The sequence below is a fragment of the Dromaius novaehollandiae genome, chromosome 12 (genome assembly GCF_036370855.1).
Source record: "Dromaius novaehollandiae isolate bDroNov1 chromosome 12, bDroNov1.hap1, whole genome shotgun sequence".
In the NCBI taxonomy this organism is placed as follows: Eukaryota; Metazoa; Chordata; class Aves; order Casuariiformes; family Dromaiidae; genus Dromaius; species Dromaius novaehollandiae.
In genome coordinates, this window is record NC_088109.1 from 9874699 (window position 1) to 9902461 (window position 27763).

The 27763-nt window shown below is 45.9% G+C and overlaps 1 long non-coding RNA gene across 2 annotated transcripts in view; it reads right to left on the reverse strand.

The window, feature by feature from the left end:
- The window catches only part of LOC112984738 (uncharacterized), a 30410-nt gene extending 2647 nt beyond the window's left edge, over nucleotides 1-27763 (reverse strand). Inside the window, exons 1-3 of one of the 2 annotated variants that reach the window (XR_010391236.1) lie at nucleotides 27702-27763; nucleotides 3567-3700; nucleotides 3288-3476 (exon numbers count right to left, since the gene is read on the reverse strand). This is a non-coding gene — a long non-coding RNA (uncharacterized LOC112984738). Of the gene's footprint in view, nucleotides 1-3287; nucleotides 3477-3566; nucleotides 3701-5037; nucleotides 5422-27701 lie in introns of those variants that run through there. The other variant, XR_003259575.2, reaches the window with a different exon arrangement.

The window sequence follows — 27763 nt, forward strand, 5'->3', positions numbered from 1 at the left end:
TACTATTTTTTGGTGAATATTGTATCCCCTTATGTATTCTGGGAATTCACAGATATAATTGATATCTGCTGTAATTCCTATATTAATTACTAATAACTTGCAAAAGGAATTAAAATGTTTTATCAAAGCAAAATTTATCATTATAGTCCATTTCAGCACCTGGTAATACTGAGGCAGGGTTAAATTTTAACCTTTGGAAATACTGCTATGTGGACTTAAGACTGTAACAGCAGGTTCCTATTTTATACATCCATTTTAGAAATAAATAGATTTATAGCTCAGTCTTCTTTGCTGTCTGCCCCTCTGCTCCAGCCTTCAGATACTGCTGCCTTTCCAGAGCTGATTAGAAACACCTGCTATCAAAAAAGAACCCCAGAACCAAAAGCAGCCAACCCCAAGCAACTACAATAATAGCAGACATATAAAAAGGGGTATCTCTGAAGTGTCGACGCGGGCAGTGGTTACACTGGCCGTTATAAAAGCCACAATTAAATGTAATGAAATGCCTCTCTGCCCCGTTCAGCAGCCCCATGGGTGGGTTCAGGGAAACAAGGAAATAAAGCACCAAGTTAATTGTGCCTTGCTAAACATAACCATTTAAACAACTAGACCTTAATGGGGTACTTTCTGTAGCTATAACAGTTTTATATGTCTGGATTATTTTCCAAACTGGCCTTTGTGTACTACAAAGCCACCATGGGGGTGTGTTGGTGCAGAGCGCAGGCGCATGGGACGCGTGGCAGGGCTCTGCCCCTGGCTTCATCCACACTCCTTACGTGGGAGCAGAGCTGTGCTGTCCACACTGGAGACGCTCCTGGTTGACACCAAGACTCAGATCCTTTCTACAGAGAAATGTTGTTCTTAAAGAGCAAGAATGAGCCTACATTTACACTGATAAAGAAAACAGAGATGCACTATTTTAAAAGCATGTGCTTGTATCCACCAAAGTCAAATTCTTTGCCAGTACAAACACAATTAATTCCATAGGAAAAGGAAAGCAGACATGGCACAGATTTTCCTAAGCAGTCTTCACGGGACTAGAAACCTGCAGCTCGTGTCAGCCTACCAGGATGGCCGCTACATTTCAAGAGAAGTGGTGCGCTCGCGTATTAACAAGTTCCCCATTTTTCTCACAGCTGATGAGCTCTCCTTATGCGATGATGGGCTGTCAATAATACCTAACAGCAGGTAACTGTTCACCACTCAGCCGGTATTCATGCACAGTGAGAGACAGCTTCCTGGGCGAGCTGTCTTGCAAGGAGCAGAAGCGTGGGAGGGAAAGAAGGGTAGAAAGAGCAGGAGAAAGAAGACAGCAGAATAAGAAACAAATCAGAGCAGGGGAGTTTAGTGCAAACCGGCTGCTGCTTTACTCTTCTTCCCTGTGTCCCATTTGTGCTCAGCCCCAGTCTGTTGGTCTTTTTCCTTCCCTCACGCAGGACCAACATCAAAGCAGAGCTGTCCATGGCAGAGGATGCAGAGGTGCAGAGCTCTGCACTCCACAGTCATGCCATGCCAAATAGTTTGCTTTAGCAGGATTAAAATGGAGCATACCTGGGTCAACAGGTATAAGGAAAGAGAATTAAACTTTTCCTTTTGTCCTCTGTCAGGAAATATTATAGGCTGACCAAAGCATGAGCCACATCATTCATCATCTGAAAAAAGACTAGTAGGGGAGGGGAAGAGGTGAAAGCCAAATGTGAAACCACATCCAGGGAACCACAACCCTCCATCACCCTGTTGTGAAGCAAACCCACGTGATTATACAGGTAATGTCATTCAATATGTAGCACAAATAAAAGATATGTTAATAGTCCCATTCTTGACTGGAATACCTTCTATTCTTATAGGTGGTAATGAATGCAAATTACATGGTAATTATAGCCCATTAATACAATGAGAAGATCCACTGAAAAAGCGCTACCATAAATGAAAACCTGTGTGCCGCCTGTGATGCAAAGGACATAATCAGCATTCTCCTGATCATGTTAAATATACCTACCATAGCGATATCCCGTATCTGCCCCAGACCTGTCAGTAATTAGGCTTGAAAAAAGACCAGATACTTGTTAGTTCAGTGCAACTATCTGTATTGTTGTCTTTCTTCTAGCTATTGTGGCTATTGCTTTTTGTAGTACAGCATTTATCAGTATTTTGCCCCTACACTTTGTTCCTTCTTCACAGCTTGTGTTTCTTTCCCGTCTCTCTAAGCAATCCGCGCTTCCCTGTCCTCCCTGCTCTGCGCAGCACAAGGCGCAGGGAAGCGGGCTCAGCCACCTGCCGAAAGCGCAGCCTCTTTGTCTCAAAGTGCACAGCCCCTAGCACAGCGACGTCCCAGTCGCAACATTTCTAAATCCATCAGCCTCGTTCTTTATCTGTAACCACTGAATATTAAGCTCCTACTACTTTAGGCCTTTTGCAGACGTGTTAATGATTTCCCATTGCTACCTGAAGACAAGCTCATGGAGAGAAGAGTAAACCACATATTTTACTTGGCCACTTTATTAGGTAGTGCTGTGTAACATCTTTAACATGGCAATATATTATTGGTGTAATTCAACGCAAGGGAAATCAATATTTAGAAAAAATAAACAAACCACCTAGGACTGTCAAGTTAGGTTTTAAATATGTATTTAGGAATAAGGAGAAGTTAGAAGTTAGGCCCAAGTTAGGACCAAGGAAAGCAGAGTTTTGACTAGAAGCATCTGTCTCAAAGTGCAACACTGATTAGGCAAACCACAGGCCAATTTCTGCAAACAGTTATGTATCTGAATAACTTCAAAGACCTCATTCACATGAGTAAAATTCCTCACCTAAGTGTCTGCAGGATCATGCTTCATGACAGCAGCCAGTGTGGCTGGAGAAGTGTTTTATATGGCCCTTTAACTCTTGTTAGTCCAGTGAGGAAGGGGGCAGTGTCTTCCACTTTGATGTAACCAGATAAAAACACATTAACTTGATGAATGTCATCACGTTTAACTCAAAACTAGACTAGCCTGAAGGAAATCATACAGCTTGAAGGTGTACCTTCTTTTATTACATAGCACTCCCAAATGAAACGGCACAGCAGGATTGACTTTTTATTGTCTGAGCGTTAACTCTGTGCTCTGCACAGCACCTCTTGCATATTCTACGTTCATATAGGGTACCTGTTTGTAGGGGTTGTTCTTCTTGAATAGCATGCAGGAGTCCCTCTGGCCACAAAGGGAATCTGCTTCTATGAGCTGCCAGTAAGTCTGTTTTGTCTATTGTGGAGAAAGACAGTCAGGCCCTTACCCAGCTCTCCTTACCTGTCAGCTGCAGGCACCCTCGAGCTCCTCGGTAGCTCTCAGAAGTTCCCCCATGGTGTTGGACGAAGTCCCAGAAGATCCAGCAGCTCTCGAAGAGGAGCCCAGGGCTGCTGCAGCTGGCAGCTGCCTCCCTCAGCTGCACTCTTGGAGCTCTGTAGCCTCTGCCTTTATTAGCAGCACTCAAATAGTCTATTTGAATATTTAATATACATATTATCTATATAGTTGATATCTGTATGGATAGCTGTGTAACAACTATACCTGAAATATAACACTTACCTTTCATGTAGAAGCATATATTCATTTTTGGGAATGGCTTGGTATTCTGGGTGCTTGGTGTTTGGAATTCCCACCTTTGATTTGGCTGTTCAGTAGTGTTAAAGTCAGTGGGAGCTGCAGATCTGCAGTAAATCCTGTGAGCATAAAGACATGTACCCATAAAGCCAGGTATACAGAAGGCACTTTGAAACTCCAGCAGGTAGTCACAGCGCGCTTAGCTAGGAAGAGGTCCCAAAGTCACAAATTCCTATTCTAATCTCTAGAATACTCTTCTTATCAAAAAAATTGTGACTTGCTTCAGAGAGAATAATAAGATTTGACTTGATTAACCTTTCAAATAATATATCCCATATCCTTTGTAAGTTGGATGACTGCTCTCCGGAGAAGCACAAGTGTCTCCTTTTGCTTCCGTGCACCACAACACACTCCCCAAGGGAAAAGACTTTGTACCTGCCATGGTTTTGGCCTGGTGTAAACCCTCAGCAGTAGCTCAAGGCGTTCACTCACTCACTCTGACATTGCAGCCTGGTTATCCGAGGGGAAGGCTAGTCAAAGCCATGGCCCTGTAATTAGTTATACTGGGTGACCTGGAGACCCCTGGAGCCTATGCAGTGGGGGAGAAAGATTTCAGAAGCAGAGGAAGAAATTGGACCCCGCTCAGTACCTTTGACAGTCTCTCCCTAAAGGCATAACTCAAAAAGCCATTAATGGCGTAGAGAGTTTTCATTATTCGAAGCATGTTTATTGCAGCTCTTTCCCCGGAGGAAAACAGCGCCCAGCTGTGAAACGGGAGGCAGCTAATGGCTTGCAGCAGCAGGAGCTGGAGCTGAATGTATTTTCTTCTCTGCTGTCAGTACAAAGGAAAGAAGAAAGCTGCCAGCACAGGGCCTGCCCGCGGGGGCAAGTGCTGCCCCGGTGCCCTGGATTCCCTGTTTTCCTCGCTCTGAGGCAGCGCTGCTGGCCGGCACTGGCCCCGGCACCCATCGCCCTACGGCAATTCCAGCACAAATACCTGCCCCCGTTAAGGCCACCCTTGGTAGCAAAGCTCTCTACCTTCGACCTGCACCTCGTAGAAACCCACGGTCCCACCACCCGGCCTGGCCCCACGGCGAGTGGCTCCCGCACCCTGCACCCGCCCAGCGAAGGGGCGCTCCACACCGCGGGCTCACGACCCACCTCGCTTCAGCAGCTGCCGCCGGCCGGCTGCATTGCCTGCGTACCTAACAGGAAAGGGCAGACGGGGCAAGGAAAGCGTTATCCTCAGCCTGGCTCTCCCCTACAGCTCGCTGCCTCCCCAGAGGTCGCAGGGACAGTTTGCAGAGCACCCACCTTAATTTCACACCCCCCTTGCAGGCTTTGCTCATACCTACAGGAGGAGAAGACAGAGTCTCCTCCTGAAGTTTCCCCTCCCTACTACTGTCTGAGGGCTTTTTCCCCCCTGATACCCTACTAGTATTCATATTTTTCTCACCTCCTTCTCAGGTCTGGGCAAAAAGAAAGGGCTGGTAACTTGGCTGAGGACAGGCTGGCATGAAGACCCCAATCATTATTCTTGCAGGCCCTTCCTAAGCTCTGCCTTGTGTTAATTGTTGCTTGTCTTCTCTTTTCCTTCTGTGTAGTCTTCTTTGAAAAATGCCACGCAGTCAGTTTGAATAATACCAGGCAGGTAAAGGAAGGCACACATAATTTCCATATCTTGTTCTCCATAGCCTCTTTCCAGCGGAAGAAAGACAGGATATCCCCTAATTGAATTTTTCATGTGGTTATTGCTATTATCCCTGACACTGTGGCATAAACAAAGCAAACAAAAAGCAAATAATCAAGAGGCAGTAGAGGAAGGAATAAGGAGAATGGATTTCCCACCAAAGTCTAGGACATTGAGGAAAAGTCAGGAGGCTTCCTACTTCTTAACAAGCTAGCGTATATATGAAATTAATTAGGTATCTTACGTTCCTGAGCTGACTTACAAGATGCTGACCATAAGGTTGCAATTTGCAAGAAGAGATGCTTGTATTTATCTCTAAGTAGCATTTCCCTTCAGGAAAGGGCTGAGATTGAATCACGAACATCTTCGGCCTTGGAACTTCATTCTGAACGAAATGCTGAAAGATGAGGTAGGAGGAATCATTTCACAGACAGATTGATTAAAAAATTCAAAGCCCATGCCTTTTATCCACCAGGTTAGAATAAAATATAAAAATGGGAACATAAACTGTACTTATTACATGGTCCTAACTCCTAGTATATGCCACTAACCTCCACAAATAAAACATTTGTAAGGCGAAATGAAGAGTCTGTTTGGTTTTACTGCTTCTGAAAACAAGCAAATACATTGGCAGCTCCAGGCTTTGTACAGCATACATGCTAGCTGTAGAGAGCTATGTCTACACATCACTGTGACGGATTTTCCAAGCCAGTGATGAGCTCAGACAGAACTAAAACTGGCATGTTTCTCCAAACATTAATAAAATACACAGCAAAAGAAAAAGATGATTTTCCACAGCTTTTACTCCTGATTCTGCAGCAGGCTCTGGTTACAGTTTAATTTTCCAGTCAGAATAACCAAGGTGAGAGTGAGAACTAAGAAAGGGAGACAATTAGAAAGCTGAGATTTGTGAGGTACCCTTGGAGAAATCTTAATGAGACTTTGTGCCTTGGCCGCCTCATTCCCCCACTTCAGGAGACCATACTCTATTAAATTATTTACAGTCTATGTAAACTAAGAATGAGTGGAACCAGAGTGTTTGGAGAAACAGATGCTGAGGTTGCCCTTTCTTCCTTCTCTGCTCCTGGCAGATATATTATGTTCACAGCAAGACTGTGAGTCGGGGCAACTATACTTGCGGGATTGAATTTCTCCTACATGCAGCTTTTTTTATGCCATTCCCTCATGCTTGCCTTTCCCCTCTCTTTTGTAAGAACTGTCCAGTAAACCTTTAAAAGGCAAAACCGCACCTCGAGATCAAACACTGGCAGCTGACCACAGCCTCCTTCACTGGAGCTTTGTCATCAAAGCCCGGAGTTCGACTCCCACCCAAATTCTTTGTCCTGCATAACTGCATTCCTCATCTTCCCACTTCAAACACCTCGCAGCATGCACCCTGCTTTGTGACCATACCTGGGCTATAAAAATATCATAGGGTACACTTGTTTTTTGCATATTTTCTGTATGTTTGTCCCTGGATGAGCCGGGCAAGCCGGGCTGGGCCGGCTCGCACCCGCCAGCACGCCTTCCTGCTGGATGGCCGCAGCCACGCCGGACGGCAAAACGCGCTCGCCGCTCTCCCGGGGCAGCACGGGGGGAACTGCTGCCTGCTGCCATACGCAGCCAGAGCTTTTGGGCCACGCACATGGACAAGGCCACATTTCCAACGCTCCTGCGTGCCAGGGAAGCGGACTGTCTCTCCATGTCACAGAGCAGCTGTTTCCTAGGCTTCTCTCTGCCTCCTCTGTTTATTGTGCTGGTGTTACACAGGGACAGAAAGCAGAAAAGAGAGAGAAGACCACAATTTTTCATGCTAGTTGGGACCCAGCTATTTAGGCAAAAATTAGGAAATCTACAAAACCAAGAAGCTGGTGGTGGGATCTCATCTATTTCCCTTAGTATCTGGGTACCTCGCACAGGCTCCCAAAAGCCTGTTATCGTAGTTAACTTTCTTGTTGCTCATGCCAGAGCTGCTTCATTTCACTGTTATTCTAGCTAAATCCCAGCTGTCTGCTCTCTTGCGTTTGTTGTGATATCTATTGAGAGATGTGCACACAGCGACTGCAGTTTAAATAGTACACGTGCATCTCCCTGAGACCAGCCAGCCCAGGACGGTAGGAGAGGTCGCTGCTGGAGTTTCAGGACAATCCCAACTACTGCAACATGGGAAAATAAAGAGGACAGAGGACAAAACATGGTATATTTGAACAGAGAAGTTGCAAGTCACCTAGGAAGACCTGTCATCATAGAAGAAATGCAGGTGAAACGACAGGCACTCAGCAACGCGGTATGGAAGTGGAAGAACCTGAGCGGTGAGCAACAGCTGTGCCGGGATGGACAGGCATCCACACCTACCTTGGTGAAAGCAAGTACATCTTGCATCACAATAAATGGGTTTAACCGTATGTTCAAGTGCCAAATGATTCTCCAAGATGTTTAGCAATTAAAAAACATATCCAAGAAAAATGAAAGTTTCTGGATGCAAAGTTCCCTGGAATTAATCCTCACCGGCTATAGCGAGGATAAGCCCTTTTTCTAGTGTCTTTTGAGATTTAAAAGTATTTTGCTAACATTTTCGGCCTGTCTTTTGAGATTTAAAAGTATTTTGCTAACATTTTTGGCCTATTGCTTAATGTTCCTCTCTCAGACAATTGCATCTGTCCTGCCTGCAACTAAGGAAATAGTAGCTGTAACAACCTTTGATAGACAATCATGTCAGTTGGACGTGGGTATGGGTCTTGATCCCATTATTTTTTTTCAAGCTGTGTCGCTTAGATTCTTCTCTTTCCAGCACAGTTTTAGCTATGTTATTCTGTGGTAAAGAATCAGATGTGGCAGCTTGCCACAAGCAGAGATTTTTTTTTTCTAAAATAAAAGCAGCATAAAATGTCAAGATTCTAAGGGATTTATCCAGCTTTTGGACAAAAATAAGCTTTAATTAAGACCGATTTTGTAAAGGCAAAAATGTCAAATGGCAATTCTTCCCTTTCCATCTAGCGTCATTGATTCAATAGGCATTCAGCTGGCTTCTTCAAAACATTATTAACTGTGATTTCTACAGAGGAATGAAATGTAATCATCCTTTTCATAACAACACATACTCCCCAGCCTCCGGGCATCGAAGGTAAGCATGATCAGACCTGAGACAAGAAGAGGGCACAGGGATTACTAACATGGAAACAAAGGTAAAAGCAATTGCTCAAAGCTCTGAGCTTTTCTGGGAGGACTATGCAAAATAATTGAAGTGTGGGAACGCAGAAGGTGCCGGGAGGGCGCAGGACCAGCTGCGGGGGACCCAGGGGCGGCTGTGGCAGCGAAGCCAAAGCGTGAGGAGCAAGCGGGAGCGGCAGGGAGGAGGCGGGCGGCAGCGCCTCGGCGGGCCTTCGGCACGCTCCTGCCCCGAGACCCTCCCTGCTGCTGAGCCACCGCGTCGCCACGCAGAGACAACGCGTGACGCGGGCTGCGTCGCTCAGCGCATCGGGCACTTTGTCCTCTCCGGGAGCTCCCAGTTGCCCGCGGCGGCTGGCCGAGCCCCAGCAGCACCGCTGCTCCCCGGCGTCGCCGGCAGCACCCGTCCGCGAGAGCCGCTCTGCTGGCTCACGGCTCAGCACCAGCGAGGGCAGCGTCGGCAGGGAGCCAGCGCTCATACAGCACTTGGTCTTTTTAAAGGCAAGAAAAAAAGAGAGAATAAAGAAATAACTGGGGAGAGGATGGCAGAAATACAGACAAAACAAAATAATCTTTTCGCACCGGCCCTGAGCACACCGGCAGAAGAGGAAGGCAATAGTAGCGCGTTTGGAGGGAGAGTCTGGCGGGCTCCCACATCTGTGCGATGTGTCCTGCCTTGTTCCCGTGGTCGATCCCCTACAGCCCCCGCGCAGGGATCGGATAACGCTTCCACCTAGCGGACAGTCCGTCGGAGCTATTTTGTTTTGTACTGGTGCAGGGGCCAGAGGCCGCCTTTGACTTCTCGCAATTTTATAAAACGTCATTTAAAACTGGTATTTGATTCTTATTCTTTTTCTACACCAGCTGGGTACCAGCTCATCTGGAAAAAGGGCACTTGAGCTTCTGCCTGCCTGGGTGTCCAAATTCAAAATGATCAGACAGAGCTTTGGAGGTGTGGGCTCCTGGCTAACACGATACCTCGTAACTTCGCGCTCGGATGTTTCATCCAGGAATGCCAGGGCGAAACTTAGGTAGGGCTAATAGGTTTAAATAGGTTTTAAACTTATGCTGAATGGTTTCCAAACCTAATTCCAGTTCCTTCCAAGCTAATTTAAATTTTAGATCAACAACTAGATTAAAGCAAACTAGTGACTTACAGGCTAAGTAAAAATAGATTTAAAAATCTTTTACACTATTTTGTATATAGAGCATTAGTCACAGAAAAGCATTTTTCAAAGTGATAAAACTAAGTGTTGTAGAAGAAAAAAGAAGGAACTATTGGATCACCTTGGAAATACCCAACTTTTCTTCTCCTTTAAAAAAAAAAAAAAAAAAAAAAAAAAAGCTTCTCCCATCTCATAAAACCACTATGGTAAATCCCTAAGAAACAATCTGTTGGCTTCGACACATTTAATACAGATTGCAAGAATAAGCTCTTCTCCTATTTATCACAGCTGGGAGGATTAATTTTTGACAATCTGAAATAATACATATTTCTCAAGTCCCCTTCTATCTCATACCTCAATATTCAGATTTTCAGAACAAAACAAAAAGCCCCAAAGCAAATACCCCAGGCGGCGGTCCCTGAAGGGAGCCCGCTTCTCTCGCCTCTCTGCTTTCCAGGCAGCCTCTGCCGGAGCCAAGCGGGCAGTTGACTCAAGGTGACCCCTCTCCTCTGCCAGGAAACTCCTGAGCAAAAAGCTGAATCAGCTGATGAATTAGCACAAACGCTCAGATTACTTTGGCTTTGCAAAGAGAGATCTTCAGATTCCAGCTTTGCTGCCGTCATTATTCAAATCCATCCGCGTAGCCCACAACGGTACAAGTCACCAGCGCTGCTCGCTTTGAGCTTTGATGCCATTTTGCGTGCTGACCTTTCCCTCGCAGACAGACAACCATTTGCTTTTCGGCAGCGTATGAAAGACAGAAAGCATTACAGAAAAGGAAAAGCCACTTCCCAGCAACAAGCTGCAGCCCACGGTGAAAACAGGACCGGCCGCCACGAAGGCAGGAGGAGGACACGGCCGCGGCAGCCACCCCGCCAGCTCCCCAGGCCGCGCAGCCCTGCGAGCCACCCGGCGCTGCCCTCAGGGCTGTGCCCTTCCCATCGCGGGGGAAAACGTCTAAAACGCCACCGGCCCCTGCTCGAGGAAACACAGGCACATAGGAAACGCTGGGCTCGAGAGGGCAGCGGTGGGCGGGCAGCAGAGGCGAGGCTGAAGCAAGCTATGAACAGACCAACGCCCTAAACGAGCTGTAGGGACCACGTTCACAGGTCCAAGTGACAGTGCATGCGGCTGAGCAATTCCAGCTGCCAGGTTGCTGTGAGCTAAAATGGAAGTATCACTGGTTTCCCAGGACTGGTTCCGTCCTGGGATTAAAAAAAAAAAAAAAAAAAAAAAAGACTCTGCTGAGGTAAATAGCGATGGCAAAGGATTAGTGCATTTCACCTGGATTCCTGTCCCTTCCTCCTTTGATACGAGCAAAGACTGTGCTGCAAGTCTTTGAGGGCTTGAAGGCAGAGTTTAGGAGCTTCTTATTCTACCTTCAAAATATGCCAGGAAAGACCCAGCAGGCACTTAGGAATCGTGCTGTCCCCAGGCTGGCTGGAGTAACCGGCCAAGTGCTTGGGCACGTTTATTCCCAGCTCTATGCCAGCTGGAGAAATAGGAAGAGTGCATCTTTAATGCGGATTCTCTCTCTTCACAGCAGGAGTTGATCATTAAAGTCTGAAGGCTGTCAACATAAGCAAACATCTGGAACAAGCCATTTTAAAGCGTGATGACAAAGGCTCCTGTGTCCTCTCCCAGCACCTCCGCTCCCCAGCGGGCTGCGTGGTTGGAGCAGCCTGTCTGCAGAGTGCCCCTGCGGGCCGGGACCGTGGTCCTCCGAGACACTGCAAGAGGGCCAGCAAATGCTGGAACAGATAAGGTAGTAAAGCAAAGCACCTTTCAGGCCTTCTGTACAGGCCTACAAAAGGGAGAGATTTAAAAGCAAATAGGTTGTTTGCTATTAGTTGCGGCTGCTGGTTTTTGGGTGCTCTGGAAGGGGTGTGCCATTTGGCCTGCATAGATGAACTTCCAAAATTCAGGCCAGAATTAACAACATTCTGATGATCTGTAGGAATCGAGTGATGCAGGGAGAGTTATTCCACCTTCTCTAGGCACATTTGCTCCAGACACCAGCTTGCTTGGAGAGACACAAATTACGCTTCTGTTTCATGGACTGTGGGGGCAAACAGCGCTTCCCACGCTGGCACACAAGCTCCATTAGTGCGAGAGGGAAGCTGACAACTCGGTTTTGCAGACCAGGAATAGAGTAGGTGGTGGTGAAGAGAAGCTAGAGAAACAGCCCAAGACAGAAAACCATAGCAAGAGGGTCTGGATGAGCTGGGATCAGGTGAAAAGCTTGACGTCTTCCTGACAGATGTGCTGATGGCATCCCCTTCCCCATGCAGGGAGGGGAGGGAAGGACAGTTACATCTGACCATGTGTTTGGAAAAGTCTGGTCAAAGATGGCTTAACTTGCACACCCAAAATTAGGGACTCTTTCCTTTAGCTCCTTTTTTGTAAAATGGGGGTCATAATATCCCCTTTTCTACAGGGCTAGAGTGAAAATAAAATGTTGTGAAGCACCAACACCACCGCACTGTGTACTGTAGCCAGCAGGATTTGATAATTGTCAAAGTCATTACAGATGCAGGAGGTAAGACTTCAGTGAAGAAAAAACAAATTATTAATTACCTGGTGATTGTTGCTCCTTGTGCCTATCTGTGCTCTGAGCGAGTCAGCAAGAGCCACAGGAATCTGGGAAAGTTGGAATACGCAAGAGCCCAGGGCGTCCTCCAAAGGAGCACTGCACAGGAGAGGCTGCTAAAGCTGACACCACCTCCTCTGCATCACAGCTGCCAAGGGATCATTTTGATACAAGACTCCGCAATACATATACAATTCAGGTATCAGCAGCTTTTTAATGGCTAATGCATTTCCTTCAGCTGTACAAAGTGTCATTTGACATATTTATACTCCACAGGGATCTCTTTTCCAGTAATTGGGGTGTAATTGATAGGTTAGTCTGCTGTGCCTCTTGGAAAACGCATGCCTTGGTTGCGAAGTATCAAGGTTTTCTATACATTTAAATGTGAGAGGAGGGACAGAAAACCTGTAGCTATTGCAGAGGTATTGCCACTATGGGGTTAATTAGGCATTAACAATTGAGGCACAGCACATATTTTCTGGGGATTAATGACCATCTGGGAGAAACTCATGGCCTAGGAAACCCTGGTTATTAGTCTTTAGGACTCGTCCTTTCTCAAGGTCATTAGTACAGTCACAGGATACAGCTGGATCAGAATCCAAACGCCAGCTCACACAGCTCCCTCAGGCCCTGCAGAAGGTTTGTGCCCGGCTCTGTGGTTTGCGGTTTCCAGCCACCTGCTGATAAACTGATACTGGTGAGAAGATTTCAGTGGGGTTCAGAGATCACTGTTTGAATGAAGGACAAACTCTTCACAAATTAGGCAGATTTCAATCTGTTCAGTTTGTAACATTCATCAACTAATTTATTTTAGAAATAAAGTTTCTTCTCTGAAGCTCCTGAGTAGCTACTGTCAGTCCCCAGAAACGCCAATACCTCAGTGGCTCAGTATTGTATCTGCCATGCCAGACAGCAAGAGATGTTTCACAAAAAGATGAGGGAATTGCAGAATAGTCCACTGAAATGGAGGTTTTCCAGCCTGTTACCTCCTATGAAATTAGAGGGTTTCTCTCTTCAATATTTGTATACACATGTATATACACAGGTATGCAAATGTTGTTATCTATGGAGGTCTGATTGTTCCCTGCCTCACAGAATTGTTAATTATCTTATCATGTAGCTATGGCTTCCCAAGAGACGTGATACGGTATGGCTGCGTGTTTTAAAATGAGTTTGACAGTTACAGACATCTCCACATTCTTTGATTTACCTTGAATTCTGAATAAAGGAAAATAAAATTCTTCCATCTCTTTTCTAATGTTATTACTTCTCTCTCTCTCTCATGTGCACATGTTTCTAAACAGACCTGTAAATCACTTGCCCTATCCATCTGTGGAGGTCTTACATATATTTGGCAGCAGCAAGCAAAAGTTTTCATGGGGCTATGCAGCCTGAGGCCCAGGTCTCTCCCCACTTATCTGTCCACATAAAACCTCCTAATACATGTGGGTCATCGTTGTTCTTCCAGTCTGCACCAAGAAGTGTTCACTGGATGGTCATCTGCCACTGAGTGCCCCATTCACACAGCTTTCTCTCTCTCCAGTTCTTCTCTAATCTTGAACTTATCTCAGTTTTGCTTCTCCATCTCCTCCCTCAGCTCATGACGACTTCCACTAGAGCACATCTGCTCCAGCATACAGATGCATAGCACAAAACCGTGATGCTTCCTCTCTGGTCCTGAGCTCCTCTGCTTCTTTAGGGTGCCCCAAACAAGCTCTGGATGTGCTTATGGGGGCAGACGAGTTCTGGCTGCCCTTCCTTTCCTGCTGGAGATTAGACTTCTTTTCCCCCTTTCTCTAATAGAACCAGCAGAAGTGAATGTTTTGGCTTTTCAGCTGCCTCAGTTCATTCTAGTCACTGTATTAACAGAAATACTGAGTTGGCTCATCCCAGCAGGACTCTCCAGAGATCACTGGAAATTGCTTTTTATCTCATTACTTTAGGTCCCTCACCTGCCTCCAGCAAGGCCATTTTCCAAGGCTTCACAAGAATCAAGGTAAACATTGTTTATTCCTTTGTCCTTTATCTTCTATTTTGCCATTCAGGATTTTCTTTCAGAAGAGATTCACCCTGCCTTCCTCCCAAGCAGGGCCATTATTGGGCAATGGTCATCACCACTGCCCAGTAGAAGTCCCCAAACAGTAGATCTGTGAAAACCATTAACCAAGTCAGCTGTTGGCCAATTCCAGCTAAGGAAGATCCAGTTCAGAGCAGTCCCTTTCTTTTCTTCCCACTCTGAGGTGGGAAGAACTGAAGATCAGAGCAGTTAACAGAACAGTCTTGGGGAACAGCACAAGATTTTCCCAGGAAATTTTTCTGGGTCACCTTGTCTTTCTGCCAGGCCAGATTGTTGTAAAATGCCCCTTCTTACCCCAATGAGGGCACCTCACCCTGCAGGGACCACAGGGACAGGCACAGAGATGACAGTCTCTGAAGTCTGCAGCTGAATTTCTGACTTTTATTGGTGTCCTCTGTTAAGAAGCTAGGCAGTTGCCAACAGGACTGTCAGTAATTAACCCCATTAACTCCTGTCTGTTAACTCCTGCCAAAAACTATGTGTGTAGATTGAACAAACTCATTTTCCATACCAGCAAAGAAAGAATGGCTGAGCAGTGTGAATAACAATAAAGTAAATTAAAAATGCTGGGGTTCCTTTTGTCCAAGTTATGAACAGCTGGGAAGTGTGGCACATTTTTTACAGTCCATTTTTCACTGATCAGAAACAGTAGCAGTTTGACACAGCAAATTGCTTGATATCAGATTTTTAATTGGCTTCAGAGAAAACATGAATAGCTCAGTGAAACTGCTCATGAAGCAATCACATTGAAAACAACCCCCCTAAAATTAAACCAATTTTTTTCAGAGATGGTCAGTTTAGTTTTAAATAGCACTAGACTTCAGCAAAATTTATATTTGTTCATGATTTGACTTTAAACTCTAGTTAGAGGGGTCTAGCCTTAAGCATGCATTCAGCTAGCATCCTCCACCACCACCAGTCACTTCAGCTCCTTCCTTGCCCATCACCAGCATCTGCCCTCATGTTGAAAAATCTGTTTGCTTGGCAAAAATACATAGCTTCAAGTGGTTAGAAACCTGGGAGCTTACATCCTCGCTACTGACAGTAGTTATTTTCTGCACAATAATTCCCAGTGTCTGAAAAACCCACCCACAGGCAGAGCAATCCCAGTACTTCTCTCTGGGAAGTTACACTTCCTCCTTTCCCAACAACCTCCTTCCTTCTGCTCCACCTCTCCGGCACTGGTCCCCTCCCACGCCGTCCCTGCCCCTCGCCAGCACGAGGAGCCTCGCCAGCGCCAGGGAGCCGCAGCGGAGCTGCCCGACGCCCTTGCAGCCCCCAGGAGCCGCGCGCTTGCCCCCTCGCCCAGCAGCGCCCACGGGGAGGCCAAGCAGCGCCGGCAGGCCTCGTGCCCGCGCCGAAGTTAGCGCTGAGCACAGCGAGGCTCAGCCCAGCACCTCCAGCTGACAGTGCAGCGACTTGAGGGACAAACTTCACCAGCAAAGGAAGGTGCCCTCACCCCCACCCCAGCAAGGGCCCAAGCGGCCAAGGAGCAGCCGGTGCAAAGGCGCTGCCCGCCTCGGGGCACTGGGAGCGGTGCTGCTCCTGGGCAGGTGGCGAAGGGACAGCGAAGACCGGGCTCACCAGCCCTCACGCTTCATTCCCAGCCGTGAAACCCAACCCCAGGAGCAGCTCCCCGAGAGGAGCTATGCCAACACGAACTGCAGCTTCATAACTCTCCCCTGAATGTAGCAAACAGGAGAGAAATAAAACAGCAAACACTACTTCTTTCAAAATGCCAAGGCATGAATTAAAAGAAAAGAGCTGGCAACAGGAAAGCAGTAGTATCAGGTAATGTTATTTCCCTAAGTAAAACAGACATTGAAACAGTGCTGCATATCTCCCACTCCTAAGTGCCCCAGCTCCCCAGGAAATGCCGTGGTCCATGCTCTTAAGAGTTTTTGTTAACCGTTAATCTGGGTGTTTGGCATATGTCCATAGGGCCATTTAAGTATTGTCTGCTTGAATGTATAGTGTATGTCCTAAAACCCTTAAAGGCTTAACCAAAACCCTTTGTGCTTATGCTCCATTTCCCTGAGAGGCTGCTGAACACAAATAGCTTTGTTGTGTTATTGATTATAAATCTGTTAATCCAAATAATTTCCTGTTAACGTCCCAAATGCCACATCTTCGGCGACATAAACAGTGAGCCACGCAGCCATGGGCAAGCACTGTGCAGAACTTCACCAATATCTTACAGTCTTTGAGTACTATGTTTAACTGGAGAAAATCCAGGAACACAAAGTGGGGGGGGGGGGGGGGGGGAAGGCAGAGGAAGAGAGACAAAACAGGAGACAGAGAAACTGTGGGTGGGATTTCCCAAAGCTCCGGGGTGACAGTGGGGCAGGTTGCATCTCAGAGGAGTCAATGCCATCGCTGCAGCAGGAAGGGGGAGATGCTCCCCTGTGCCCACCCAGGCTCCTCGCCATTGCTAAGCCACCGCACTGCTGCGCAGCTTGCCAGAAGAGCTGTCTTTTGGGGTTTTGTCATAAACTGGGATCAGGCAGCTTACTTGGGTTAGAAATTTCCAAAAAGGAAGGGGGGATGTTTTAAATTGTGTCAGTCACCCAATGTGATTCCTGGTGCGAGCCCATGGAGTTGCATCGGCCCAAGTGAGGGGATAGCACAGAGACCGGAGCAAACAGTGGGTCCTGGGGCAGACATCGCTGCCCCAGGAAACATGAGCCAAATTATTGTCCTCTCCTTACAGCCTTCAGAGGTCTGTGTAGCTGTGATGTGATCTGATACCATATTTGACTATACTCACACAAAAACCATTACTTTCAATGTTATATTATGTGAAGCTTCTCTCATTTTTATTTTGATTGTTTACCTAATATCTTTAGGGGAAAATAAATACAAAGGAGGAAAAAGGGCAAACAGCAATAAAGAGAGCCAAAACATCCCCCCTCATCCCTCCTCCACAGGGAGGGATCCTGGCCCCAGGGAAACGCGTGCCAGGAGCTTCCCTTATTTCAAATGGCCCCTTTTTCAGTCTGCAGCTCCAGGGGTTGAATCCAACTGTAAGTATTCAGCTATGCATAGCAAGTCACAAGTTCTCACTCTTTTTTAAATGCCTAATACTCCATTTATTTCTGGTTCTGCTCTAGTCAAGAAGTAATTTGGTTTAAGAACATAAGCTAACAATTCCTAAAGCACATTTTACATAAGTTCCAGCACAGACAAGATTTCATACCTTGGAGGCTATGTCAAGGTCTTGGTCACCCCAGCTAGCCTATACGCTTCCCAGAGGGCCCTATTTGCCTACAACATCCTAAACTGCACTGGCAGTCTGTTTAGAGCAATCAAATTGATTTGTGACAAATGCAATTGCTCCAAGTGGCAGGGGGAGAGAGGAGAAATCTTCCTGTGCTGGAGCCTTTTTCCACCCTTCTTTTTCTACAGTGAGCACATTAAGATAATAGTAAAAGTCTTTTTGTTATAGTAACATAAAGAATAGCAAATAATCTCATTTTCCTTCCCATTATGCCCTTGCTCTCCATCTGTGGTCAAAGCATCCAAGTACAGGCACAGTCATCTATACATACAGCTACTTGCATTTGCTCCTAGGGGCAGCTAGAGTAAATGGGGAGGGAATTGGACTAATCATAAATAGCTCAGCCCTAGTAAGAGAGCTGACATCCTGTTATGTAAGGGCACAGAATTAAGCAGTTTAGTATTGTGTTGAGCTTTGTTCAGTTAGTTACTCCGAAAGTCTAGCGCAAATATAATTGAGTTATTTCTAAGCAGCAATATTCAAGATGGTAATTGCAGGTGACCCATCATTTACTTGATGGCCTTTAACGGTTGCTTGAATTAACATGATTAACCACAGCAGCATGAACATAAATATCAAACACTGCTTTTCTACAATATGCAAGCTGATCTTCAAGAACTGCAGCCTGCTCCTTTGCAAGGTTATTTGCAAGTTTTCTAGGGAACATGATTCACAAAGGGGAACAGTGCTTTATAACACCCACGTGCCCTTTGATAAGCTTATTCTGGGGCTGTTGTGTTGTTCTAATTATATTTGGTTGAGGTTAGTAATCCAGGAACTGTGGTCAAAGGGAAGCATTAGTGATTTAACTACATAGTGCAGAAGATGCTGCATTTTTTAATTGCCACGTGGTATGTGCCTTTCTGCATCTAGCTAGATGTAGCTTCTGTTCAGAGGCACCCACACATAACACTAACTACAAAATATTTTGTATCCTTTCTTTGCAGCATAGAGAAAACCTGTGCCTTGAATTTCCTGGGTTTGTATCAAGGACTCCGTTTTGAGAGAATGCCTAACCTAGGGCTGGTAAGCAAGGAATCGAAGTATCTGGCAGATACGCCCAGTATTACTTAACTAGGTAAAACCCACTTATGGCAAATTTGGCTAGTGCCTTTCCACTGGCTGCCTTTTTTGTTTCTTATGTGGTACAATTGGACTGGGAGACAATTTAAAATACAGGGCCACAGAAGTCCTCTTTCCCCCAGGGGTCCACTCACTGCCTGCCCAAGCACCTCCGGGGTTGGTTTTTGCAAGGTGGGAACATGGTGCATGACAAAAGCAGGTTGTGCTCCCCTAGTTTACCTTGTACCTGCCCTGAAAAGGAAAGGCTGCAGCTGGCTGGGCTCTCAGGCAGTTGCTTTAACTGTAGTTAAGGGTGGAAAAGGCTATTCAAGCAGCAAGAGGCACCTGTCCAGGATGGAACCTGTGCATTTGCATACTGCTTTTCTAAAGACACCTACAAGCTATGGATATTTGAAAGCTGCAGTCTTTTTCCTTAGACTTAGCTTAGGCACGCTGCCTCCTGAACCTTAACAAAGCTGCAAGAGAGGCAAATGCTAAACATTGTTTGCTGAAAGTACTTTTGCCAAATAATGCACACTAGTCTTTTCCCTTCTGCATCTTGGACCTTTCCCCTGAAGGGGAAGAAAGTGAGGAATAATCCACTTTGCTGCTGCAGCATATCTCCACTGCAAGAACTATGCTGCATTTGCTTTTAAATAGCAGAAGAGGTATACTGTTTCATGTGCTGGTTTCAGTTCCTGTGTTTGGAGTGAAGCTATTCCAGACCAAGGAGATCAGAGCCCAATTTTAGCCACATGAGTGTCACTTCAGCCTTCTTAAAGCCTATGCTTCTCCTGACTCATCAGTTGAAATCTGATCAATTTGACCTTTTCCAGCCCTAAAATGCAGCAGCACACAAAAAACAACTAAAAGTCATAGACAGGTAAAAAATAGAACAAGCAACAGATTATTTGGGCTCCTATTTCCATCATATTGATTTGCATTATAGCAGTTGGGGGGAAGTCTGTATTGCAGCAAAAATAGCTGTCTGCAGCCCCTATGACATCCCATTTTAATAAGTTATCTCAGATATTTGCATAAGGATTCACAGCTGTGCGCACTGCTCAGACCCCAGCCACCTCAGGCTCTCTTCTCAGGTCTCCACTGACACTCAAGAAAGCATCAGTGGTTTGTCGTCTGAGGTTAGGTTACAGCCTTGCTATTGCAGCATGTGCCATCTTTGTGAACAGAAAGGAAGAAACAAGTGAATTAGTAACCTCTACATCCAAAAGTTGCGATTGATTACAACCCGAACTCCAGAGGCTCTATAACATAAGGATCAATAACCAAGTAGGTCACAAGCAGCATAATACCTAACTGTACCAGCAGACAGGGCCATTTAACACTAATAGCAACCTTCGGAAGTACTAAGTCAGAGGTTATCAGAGCTTCTTACTAAGTCTAAGGTCCCTGTTAAACAGGTAAAACTCAGCACAGGAAGCCTCTCAAAATGCTGAAACAGAGTGTCACCTTCCAGCTCTAATATACTAATTTCACCAGCATGTTTTACTGATGGATGCTAGATGACGACAGACCACTGCACACAAATGAATGGTTTCCAGTGCACAAATATCCCCTATGTATTCCCCACACGTGGGTGCACTCTCACAGGACCGCCAAAGCAGTGTCCCCTCCAAGGGATTCATATCAGATGTTTGTGCCTCTTGCTGAAGAATCCCAAAGGAGGGAGATTACCCAAGAGCAGCTTTCTCTGGCCTCCCTTCCCAGTGCACCTGACCTACCCAGGGCTCCCAATCAAGCCCTTGATTAGCACAGCACATCCCACTTCCTACTTAAGGATGCAAAAAGATAAGAGGCTTGTTTTTATTTTTAGTCAGTGACTCATTCTTATCTTGCATCCATCTCAAAATGCAAGGAAAGAAACTGTTCAGATGACTTCTTTCTGGGGTTTTCAAAACCATAAATAAATGGTATTGAATCAGCATGCTGATTCATACTTGGTCTTACTCTGGTTCAGTTTTGCTGAAATTGGTCTTCAACTACATCTCCGGTGCCCTGAGAGCATCTATGCCCTTTCCTTTCCATCTTCTGCTTCGACTTCTTAATTTCTCTGGCAATACCCCTGTCCTCGAGCACTGTGCTGCAGCTCCTTCACGGCATTGCACGCAATCCAGGAACATTTCCCACGTGCCAAGCTTTTGCAGTGGATTGCAATACACATATGCAATTCCTTAAAAATACATCAGATAAAGTAACATGGGTATAGCCTGGGAATATTAAAAGGGAAAGGATGTTCAAAATAACTTTATAAAGCAGACAAAAAAAATCGCTCTGACTACATATTAGACACTACTGCCTTGTTGCCTGGGGGCTGTGCAGTTTCTCTCCTGCCCTCGGACTTGGTGCATGGAAGCCGTGCTGGGCTGTGCTGAAGTGGGGCTCCAACTCCTGCAATATCCCAGGAAATCCAGGCCAGGGGACAAGGTACAGTCAGCCCAGAGCAGAATGGATTCCTGAAATTCCCCCATGGATAAAACAAAACAAACAGAGCAGGCTTTTTACCACTGCAAGGACAGGACATCCCATCCTTGGGTGAAATCAGCTCTGCTTTCACTGAACGTTTCCTCAGGAGCCTCTTGCCACTGTTGCAGGATCAGGGCAAGCACTGGAGAAGCAGGGAGGGAAACAGTTTCCGTTTTTTTTCCAACACTCTTCCAGTTTGTCTCTCGGCAGGACTGTTCACTCTGTTGGACAATACTGACAAACCTTTACATGAGCATTCCCCACGCTAACCTTGGTGATACACCCCAGCACGACAGCGTACCCCAGGCAAGAGTTTTATCAGAGAAAGCTTTGTGAAGACAGAAACCCTGCAAAGGGAAAAGAAGGTCCTAGTTTCAGAGTACTCCAGTGAGGTGCTCTGAAACCTTGGGGTACTTTGTAACGAGCCTGTGCCCTGGGCAGAAGTCTTCATCTTCACTATTGTTAAGCCAACAGTCCTTACAAGCACTGAAATTACAATGTTTTTAGTGCCCACTTAAGTTGCACTTTCATTTGGGGCTTTTTGTGTAGGCTTTTACACACATTTCAGTGCTTACCTGCTGCTTAGAAGAAATAGAAGGAATGTGAACAAGTGAAGTAAAGGATGGTAAAAAGGACCATTTGGCTCTAAGTACCTTTCTGGCTTCATGTTATGAGCCCTACTGTTCTGTTCCTACTTTGTGGGTATGCGCATACAGCAAAGAGACGCTGTTGTCTCTGTTTACAAGCAGCTAAAAGGCGGTTATGCAAACTCCTGGAGCAGAAACCAACTGAGGACTAATAAATACAAAACTTTCTCTGGGTCAAGAAGTCTGTGCCGTAGATCTCAGCAGCCCGGGAGAGTACACAAGGGAGTTATCACATGCTTACTTTGCTTTTACACACTGTCCCGGGCTTCAGTCCATGCACATGGGACACTAGGCTAGGTGGACTTTCGGTCTGATGCGACCCAGCTGTTGAGAGAATGCCAGGACCAAAGTCTCTTTTTCCTCCCATTTGTCCTGGGCTCACTGAGGGCTTTCTGGTGACCCAGCTTCAGACATCTGAGCTACAGGGCTGGAGCACCCGAATGGACATTAGGGAGAAATAGGCTCTTCCATAAAGCAGTGCTTTTGCCCCAAGACAGGTGGATAAAACAATCATAAGGGCTGCACCCTAGAATTGCCTCACTGACTGTAAGTTAGGGATAAAAAAAAATAAAACTGTGACTGTAGGCATCTGCCTTATAGATATCTAATGTTCGCTTACATGAATCCTGTGCACTGTATGATCTCTTGGCTTCTTTCGCCCCCCAAGATATGAATAGCTAATCCCCACAGCAATGCTCACATACGTTTAATTAGAGGAAAATGGATTGAGACTGCAAGTGAAAGGAAATAAAGAAATGCACACAGCACAAGCTCTCTTCAGGGCTCAAACACACCAGCAGCCTCCATTACTTTGTTAGATACGTGGATCAGCACATGTCTAATTATGGTATGTACCTGAGACCATCACCACCAAATCTGGCCCTTGAAGTGTTTGCCACTTGAACAGTCAAAAAAAGAGCATCACGGAGAGAGATGGCTTCCTAGCGGCAAGCCTCAAGATCAAGGCAGCTGGCTAGGGGCTTGTGGCCTGCTGGTGCCCTGCAGCACACTGCAGGTTTCCTTACCTCCATGCTCTGCTTGGTAAAGCTCAGCTTTAAGAAAATAAAATTAAAAAAAAAATCATGTTTTTTATATTTATATATATATATTTTTAAGGATGTCCCACACCAGAGCATGCAGACACTTCATAGCCAAGCCAGAAGTACAGCTTCAGTACCAGGTCTATATTTAACGATGACTGCAGGAATTGGACCAGAATAACTCAGCTCTTCTCTCCCTGACCTACATTAGTGCCACGTGTTCGTCAGCTAGGAGAGCCTCCAAGGTGTGGACCAGCGCGCCCCAGTGCCCGCATCTCCCCAGGACTGAGGATTACACACCAAGTGCCTCGCACCCCTTTGCAAGATTTTATCTGCTCTCAGGGAGAAGATGGAGGTTAAACACACCAGTCTGCTTTGTTACACTAGTTACTATTTTCCTATATGACTATAAGCAAGTACTACCATGTCTCCTCATCCAGAGCCCCAACCAAACCCCAGCCCCCAAAACACAGATCCTTTATTTCTTAGAAAGAGGCCATTTTGCCAGTGCCAGAACCAGGCTGAGTTGCTCCATTTTCCCTCCTTTTAAAACCAGCCTGGGTTTGAATTTCAGTTAAATGCTTCACCTATACAAGAAGCAGAAACGCAGATCTCATAGCAACGGTCTTGGCCGCGTGGGGTTTGCAGCAGAGGGCTGTCCTTCCGGAGAGGCGGCGACGTGCAGGCCAGAGCTGCCGCCTTCCCGTCCCTGGCCGTTAAGGGACACCAGCGTTTCAGCTGCTGCATTTCCATGCTAGGGAACTCGAAGCATTTCCACAAGAACTCTGAGCTGTCAAACAGCGTTTTGGCTTTACGGGGCTCTAGTCTGAACTGGCCTTTCGTTCTGCCTTCTTCCCACCACCTACAGAAACCCGAAGAGGAGAGAGCAGGCCGCTCATTTTCTAGCGCATCGGTGAAAGAGCCAATCTCGGAGGGGAAAAGCTCGCTCCAGCACGCTGCGGGGGCCAGACGCTCTGCGCCTGCGAAGGCCTGCGGAGCTGAGCATCTGCTGAGCCCAGGAAAAAGGAAGGAGGAAGGAAAGAAACGTCAGCCAGGCAGGCCTCCGCCAGGGCCAGGGCCGACCCACACGGTGGCAGCCTTTCCGCACAAATGCTTCCGCACGCACGAGCGGATGGCGCAGGGCGGCCCCAGGGCAAAGGGGGCTCAGGGCTGGGGTCTTTTCCCTAACCGCTGACCCCATCCGAGGCGGATGTCGAAATGCTGATCCCCACCAGTGTGCATGAGGGAGGAATTCCCTTCTAGGGAGCTGCAGCAGCCGGGAGCACTCACAAGCCGGCCTGGCCATGCTGGGAGCTGTACTTGCTAGAGCAGCCACCTTTCAAGCCCTCCTTCAAGCTGCACAAAATATGAAGGGGCATGTCCATATGCCTGTGCGACACCTAAGCAATGGTCATCGTGGCATAACCACTAACAACAAGTTGCCAGTGGCTCAATAGCTGGGCCATGCACTTCTAGAGCTGCTGCAGCAAAATCCAATGCTCATGTACCGCAAGGTCCGTAAGCGCTCAGCTTGCCACTGAAGGTACAGGACATCTGCTCAACATTTCCTTAACACATGCCCAAGAAGATGAGACATGAATCTAGCCAGTATCTTGTTATTACCAATCTCATCCTTGCTAATGATGAGAAATTGTGAGGAACAGGAAAGGATCAGTTCTCTGGAGCCTGTCAATAGTGTCTGCAACAGCTGGGAGTTTCACCTCGTGCCTCTTCAGGCTCTACCACCAGTAGCTCAATAGCCAACTAAAAATTGGAGATTATTAATGTAAATAATGAAATGTTACTATAATAAGAATATATATAGAGCACACTGACCCACTACCAAAAACTTCTTATGCATTTGAAGAAAATACAATTTTGACTAGATATAAAAGCTAAGGAAACAGAATAAGGAAAACGTGGTGTCCTGCTTGGCTCTCAGTGTGATTTAGAAGAGATGCTAAGGGCACTGTACAGAGCAAGGAACTTCTGTTTCTACCTCAATATTAAATAAAATTAGGCCCAATTCTTAAATGTTAACAAGCTTTGGCAAAGTTTTATTACTTTAGTTTGAAATATGAATAACATGATTTTTTTATTAAGATAAATAATTCTACAGAACTGTACAGAATTAGAAAGAACTGTAAAAAGTCTCAGTAAAGGTACAACATAGTCTACTCTCCTACAGGATTTTGCAAAAGCCTTCATGGCTAAACCTCAGACTTCCTATCAGTTCAGCAAAAGAAAAACTGTTGCTTTCTTGTGCCAACAAAAGCACGTTACTAGTTTGGTCACAGCATAGAGGATTAGAAGGGTGGGCCATATTTATCTGCTTGCTCCTCCCCCCCCCCCCCCCCCCCAAAATGTTGAAACTTTAAAGGCTGAAAGGCACCTGTGGAATAGCTGTACCTTGCAAGACACACCTGACATTAAAGCATAGTTCTCCCTCAGTTACTTGTACTTTGCAATCTCACAGCAGTTCTTTAACAGACTTTATTTGAAGAAGGGGGAGAAGAAGCAATTAAGTACATGCAGAGGAGAGACTTTGAATAATTTAACCAACTCTTTGGACGAAAGTCAGGGCAGAGCAAAAGGTGTCATGGGAGTTTGTTAATCTGCCAGAAGTATGTGATGACTAAATAAGTAATTACTACTCTGAGTGTGTTTCACGCTGGGCCCCTCCTGCACTCACTCAGGATATTTCTACATTTCCCATGCAACCTGCCCATGTGGCAAGTCTGTGCACATACTGTACCCAATTAGTGTCAAGTATTAGAGCTCCTCAGCTGTGTCTTATGTCTGTAAGCCCCTCCTGGAAGCAATTTTTCCAGCATACAAAGAAAAATCACCCTTCTCTCGACTCTCTCACAGGATAGCTCCCAAAAAAGGGCAAAATAAATACATGTAATACGTGATAAAGAATTCTAGTTAGATATTACTCTCTTGGTGCTCTGAAGACAGAGAGCATTATCTACTTTAAGCGCTAAACATTACAAGCAATTAAATGTGTCATGGTAGGTGAGACAAGGCACTTGAAGAGAGCAGATGACTGGAAAACTAATGACATCACCCGCCTCTATCTCAGCACACTCTGGGGAAAAGGGATTTTCTTCTATTTATAGATCTGGTGCCGACATTTTTCCAGGTGTTTAATCCTGCTCCCATTCATAGCAGCAGAAAAATTCTCATTGGCTTGCTTGAAAGCAGATAATACTGGCAGCAAACAGCAGTACTTCCAGTGCACTGTTCTACACCTATATTAAAAATAAATCACTTCACCTGGGACTGACTCCCAACAATAACAGAGATGAGCACACTCCTTGCAAGCAGGCAAAGTCTGGCTTGGGTGGGAGGCATGGTCAGAGCACCAGGCAAGTGAGCTGCACCCACCTGGGGACACACGGCCTGTACCACATCCTGACACCCAGGCTGTTGCCAGTCCCAATGGGGAGGAATCGGCACCTCTGAAAGCGCAAGCAGGGAAGATGCTGCTTTTCTTGTGTGCATATCATTAATCATTTGCAGACTGCATTTGTAATCAGAGATTAAACCTGGTTGGTAACCAAAGCTGACAACGGAAATCATTAATAGCAGAATATGATATAGCTGGATCAAACACACAAGAAAACCTTGTTCTGGGATCATCTGCAATTTGTTTTTTCCCAACAAGTTGAAGCTACAACTTCACCAAGGTTTCCTGTATAATTGCACACATGGCTTGGACACAGCAGGTTGCAATACTTTGGAATGCTTGTCTGAAAGCCCAAGTGCTAATAGGCATTGTTTAAGTACCTGTTTAACTGAATCTGAACACTTTTTTTTGCTATCCCAGTCTTTGATTTCCTCTCGTTAACTGTATTTATCTTCTGAATATTGTATTTGTACTGAATTTTAAGTATGAAGAACTCATGATAAATTTCAATTTTAGAATTATTTTTCAGTTAAGTCTAGCCTTTCTCTCATATTTTATTTCTAGCAAGCAGCTGAGTCTTTCCTGCCCAAACTGAACTGCTCCCTAGAGACTGTCACACAGGCTGCAATCACAGCTCTGCGTACCACTACCACCCTGTGCACCTTGAATAACTCCTCGCACACCCGCCACTTTGCTGGATACAAGCAGGTTAGCCCAGCCTTTGTTGCACTGACAGAACGAACAATTGTACTAGAAGACCCCAAAATGGTCTTATGAATAAATGGCACACCTTATTTCCTCATATATACATGCAGCCAAACTTCAGAACCAAGACATTTTGTTAGTTTTTCCCCTTAAAAAAGAAAAACAAAACAGAAAACATTGCCCATGGCTGCATAGGGAGCTCCACCTGCTTTCCCAAAGGCAGCAGGGGCTGTGGACAGCCACTTGCCTCAGACCCCCTAAAGCACTGCTGTCAAACAGCACAGCACATTGCTCTCAAAACTTCTTGCTCCTTTAATAGCTCAGGCTTGAGTTTCCAGAAAATAAAGCCTCAAAAATCCATATATACCTAGCACAAATAGTAAAAGTTACTCTCTCTGCCTGTCCCCCAGCCTCTCCAGAAGCTGGTACTAAGGAAGCATCCCTATGTGAGGAGCAGAGGGGAAGGTACCTACCCGCTCTGTGCACCCCCTCCACAGGCACTAATGGCACCTGGGAGAAACCACTGTTAACTTGATAAGTGACTTGATATGACCACACCCTGTATAACAGACAGATACACTGCTCTATAGGAGCCTCCTTAGTAAACTCCATATACCAGCTAGTGCTTGATACACATGCATTTTTTAACTGACCAAAACATAACATCCAGACAAGCAACACTTTCAGAGAAGGAAAGAAAAAAAAAACCCTCTCATACCAGGACTGCAACAAGGATGCTACTGAAATAAAGTCAACAAACCCAGAACTACATTTCAGTCCAGCAACTGAAAGATTAGCTTACCCCCAGGCAGGTCTGGGAAGGACTCAGGAAGCTATGGGGGCTGGAACACCTCCTTAGATGAG